This window comes from Cupressus sempervirens, chromosome 9 (assembly GCF_028749045.1).
Source record: "Cupressus sempervirens isolate cs-2001-9-10 chromosome 9, ASM2874904v1, whole genome shotgun sequence".
In the NCBI taxonomy this organism is placed as follows: Eukaryota; Viridiplantae; Streptophyta; class Pinopsida; order Cupressales; family Cupressaceae; genus Cupressus; species Cupressus sempervirens.
In genome coordinates, this window is record NC_143126.1 from 157,416,378 (window position 1) to 157,421,081 (window position 4,704).

Below are 4,704 nucleotides of genomic sequence, written 5' to 3' on the forward strand. Positions count from 1 at the left end.
ACATGAGGGAAATGATTATAAGGCCAACATGCCTAAAGCAACCGTAACAACTACTACAATGATTCTTCCACCTAGCATGAATCGATATTGGAGATTCAATTGAGGAATTTCTTCTTGTAAAAGACCTAAAAGAACCTTGTAAATAGGAGGCTTTTGGAGAGTTCAGCTAGAGCTAGGATTTCTATTGTAGGAGTGTCGTTCATTAGCAAAATATTGAAATATAGCTGTATTTTCATTCCTCCAACCCTAATCTTGTAATCAATGCATATTGAATAGAAGAAATATATTGGGCGTATTGACTACGCCTACTGTTGCTTTTTAATTTTTTTCTTTTTATGTTTCTTTATGCTTTGTGGACGGTTTTAAGGTTCTATGTCATTTACTTAGCATGTATAGTTATCATCTATCACTCTTAGACTCTTATAACCTATTTGGATTTACAAGTTATTGGATCATGTCTAGTCAACCTTTCAATGCTTGTGAGCTAAGGTTATACCATGCCATTATGATGAATAAGGTGATATGAGAATAGTTATTTTAGTGGGTTAGTAGGGTGTTTTCTTATGTGCCTTAATGAGTGCTTCTCATGGGAAGGTACGAATGCTTTGGCCCATGTCTACAATCTTGCCATCATGTTCTCTTTCCAACAATAAAGAGTTTATGGTGTCTTACATGCTCATTCCTAGGGTATGACATTCTAATTATCCCTAATGGGGGCTCGAAGGGTTTCAAAGTCTACAGTGTATTGCCTTGGCTTTGTTTGTTTTCCTCTCCCTTTCTCAAGTCCACAAGAGAAGAGTCAACTTCTATAGAATTCTAGAGCTTACTTTGCAAGAGACACCCTTGTCCGACTCCTGCAAAGCTTCCATGTTGCCCTCATTTAGACAAGAGCTTAGCTTCGAGAATAATGAAGAACACACATAATACTACTCGAATGAATAACAATTATCACAAATGACAAAAGGAGAGAAGTTCTAGACAAAATAGAAGTTCTCTTGTTTGAAGAATCATATCCATATAAAATAAAATATTTCAAATCAAACTATGTTCCAAGAAAGTTGAATAAAATAAAACCACAATTATTATAATGAATATAACTAAATAAAAAAATTAAAATAATACAGTTATGTCTCTATATTTCATACTTGGCCAAAGTTCTTGGCACTTCCACATGGAAACAAATCTCACTAATATAAATGAGTTCTTGTTGCCTCACATGGGAACACAATCTCACTTGCTTAGTTTATAGGGAGTGCTCGATTAGGATGCCTTAATCGCCTAGAACGAGTGCAAATCTTTCAACAAGATAGGCTTGACGGTCCAAAATGCCCGTGCACAATTAATTAATTAAATTAAATTAATATTTCAAACGTCCAAAATCCCATTAAACTCGTGAACAATATACCAAAGAAAAACAACTTAAAGCGCGCCAGCAATAATCCCAACATAGGATTACCGACTGCTCCCGACGGCACGAGAATCATAGCGGACTGGACTTTAACCGTCCCGGCCAGTCATCATCCGACGATCCTGCCACGTGTCCGGTGACCCAAAAAATCCGCTCGCTAATCAAAGAAAACAAAACCTGTCCATTGTGCTTACCTGTTGTTCGCAAATTCGTTGTAGCGACGGGCGCGAGAATCGAACTCGCCACCTTGGAGAAGGTGAAATTTCTATAATATCGCATTGCTTTGGGCAAAGAGATACTGTAAAAAGCAAAGCAGAGCAAAGCAAGGTGCTTGGCAACCCAGAGGTCCGGAGTTCGAGTCCCTGGCGTGGAGATGGATTCTCCGCGACAGCATTGTCTCCATTACTTCACAGTTGTGATTCTGAGCTGGTGCTTCTGTACTTGCAGTGCGCACAATATTACGAAGGTGCTGGCAGGGCACCCGTCGTTTGGGCTTTTCAACGAGTACCTCACGAAGACAAAGATCGCAGACGATGTGAACAGTCGATCTGTGGTTACAGTCCTCGCGGTCTCCAACGCATCCGTGGAGGCCATGCTCAGCCGAGGTCACGAGCTCCAAACCCTGAAGCACATTTTCACTCTGCACGTCCTGCTGGATTACCTCGACAACGCGAAGCTGCACAATATTCGGAAACGCACCATGCTTTCGACCTCGCTGTTCCAGGCCTCTGGAGCGGCCAAGGGAATGAACGGCTTCATCAACATTACCGACATGAAGAAGGGCGTGGTAGGGTTTCGAGCCATTGCGGACGGCCACGGCTCGAACCCTGACGCGTACTACATGAAGACGATTCTCAGTGAGCCTTACAATCTTTCCATTGTACAGATTAGCAACATGATTGTGCCGTCGAAGATAGCAGAAGCGCCGACGGTAGCTCCAGAGGAGGTAAATATTACGCAGGTTTTGATCCATACAGGTCATGAAACGTTCGCTCGGCTTCTGAACCAGACCGGCGTGATGAAAACCTACGAAGAAGTCCTTGCCGCTGGAGGTCTTACAGTATTTGCTCCAAATGATGGTGCATTTCGAGGAAAAATGATCAAGAAATTTGAAGCCCTTCCGGCAAATCTTCAGGCAAAGATTCTGGAATTCCATGCGCGGGAGGGTTACAGCCCCTTAGGGACGTTGCGGTCTTCCAAGCAGAATCTTACAACCCTGGCCTCTGGTGGAAGATTACGCTACTCGCTTTCGGTGACTAAAAATGGCGAATCTTCTGCAAAGGTGCACAGCGGCGTAAATACTGCGGTCGTTTCAGGAACCCTAGTTGATGATCAGCCTCTGGTAATTTTCTCCATTGATAAGGTTCTCCAGCCTCTTCAAATTTTTGGCACTGTTCCGGGCCCGGCTCCTGCAGAAGCGCCGGCGATTTCCCCTCCGGCTCCTCCCAAGGAGGATTCCGTTGTCCCGGCGCCGGGACCTGATAGCGATTTGCTTGCCGATGACAAATCCAGGGCTAATCGTAACGCCGGAATGCTGTCGCCTGCCGGCATTGCGATCGCTGTTCTTTGCCTTGCAGCTCTTGGTCACATGTAGACAAGCGACGGCTTATCGGCGTGGCTCCACATCGGGTAGCCGTGTTGTATTTTTTTAATTCCAAGAATTTCTTAATTAATTTTGTTTGTGTAAGTCTCGATTTTTGAGAATCGTTTCTCTGGTAGCTTGTACGACATGCCTGGTGTGACATCGATTCTTAGATCTATACATAAATTAGGCGTTCTAGCGACAGCTGTTTATTTTATTTCTCATCCTCACAAGAAATGGAGCAATTTGGCACAATTACTGTCAATTTGTGTGCTTTCTTTTGAACTGTGGAGAGATATCTGGGGCATGAATAGCGCGATCTGTAGATTTGAAGCCCCCTTTCTGTCGATTTCATTCCCCCATTTTTAATTGTTCAGATCTTGGTCAGCAAGAGTTCGTCTAGTGTTCTTGGTCAGCAAGAGTTCTTTTTTAGTGGGGAAACCATGAGATCTGTAAAAATAGCACAGCTTTGGAACATTTTGTGTTAGTGGACGTCACTAACTAAATAATGTTAAAATGTAGGCAAATAATGACATATACTATTTTAATAAATTTGCGATGAACACTATTATGTGAAGAAAATGAGGGTTCAGTTTGGATTGATTATAGGTTTTTTTCATTTTTATCTTATTCTCGGTAGAACATCCCAAAGTTTTCTGGCAGACTTTTCAAAATTTATACAAAATTGTTGTGAGAATCTATGAAAGTTTTGATTCTCATGGTATCATATTTATGAAAGTTTGTGATTCCTATGGCATCATACTGTTTTTAAATACAAAATTATTTTGAGATTAAGATTTTTTTCGTGAGCTTGAATGGTTTTAAATTTGATCTACTGAACCTTCAATCTTACTCAATGCAAGATCTTGTTACTATAAGAGATGAAATTGGAACATAATTTTTTTTGTTAGTACAAGTTTTCTTTACATTATAAAGGAGAGAAATCTTGTTAAGAGTGTTAGAGAATCTAATATTATAAAAGTTGAGGTTACAATTGTGATCTGGAAAGTTTGTTATTCTTACAAATTTCAATCTAAACACTTCTTCATTAGCAAAAATTAATAATGCTACGTAAGAAGTTAAACTAATGCACTTGAAAAAAGATTTTCATATGCATGAGGTACACATAGTTTTTCATTTAAAAGCAGATTCTCATATGCATACTTAAGTTTTTCTTAAAACATATATTTAGATTGGATAATAGATAAATATTAGAGTACTTAAAAAATTTGTCTGGAACACTAGGTTTATACAACTAAAGATGCTACAACACTAAACGATAGAAATGTATGAAGACATTTTCAAAATTTTACTATAAATAACAATGTTATCAGTAACAAAACCTTAAAATCAAGAATGAAATGACAATGCATAAAAACTATTACAACTTGTAGGCATTGCCTTGAGTTTTCTTGTCAAACAAATAATCTGAATAATATTAATAAATATGTTTATTATTTTAATTTAAAAATAAATTTATCTGACAAAATTATTATTTTATTATTTTAATTTGAAAATAAATGATACTGTAATGAAGACAATTGAAAATGTTGTTGGATCATTTATAATTTATAATTCGAGTAATAGATATAAGAACTTATGAAACTACGCATATTTCCAAGAGAAAATAATAAAATAATTATAAATTTTATAATCAGAAATTACAAGCACATTCATATCATAGATAATTTTAATTTTCTCCTAAATTTCTTTA

The 4,704-nt window shown here is 38.2% G+C and overlaps 1 pseudogene across 1 annotated transcript; it reads left to right on the top strand.

The window, feature by feature from the left end:
• The first annotated feature begins 1,118 nt into the window (after positions 1-1,118).
• On the top strand, positions 1,119-3,572 carry LOC149537987 (fasciclin-like arabinogalactan protein 10 pseudogene; annotated as a pseudogene). Its single transcript, XR_016355958.1, has one exon. The product of XR_016355958.1 is annotated as a fasciclin-like arabinogalactan protein 10 pseudogene (transcript).
• Positions 3,573-4,704: the final 1,132 nt, after the last annotated feature.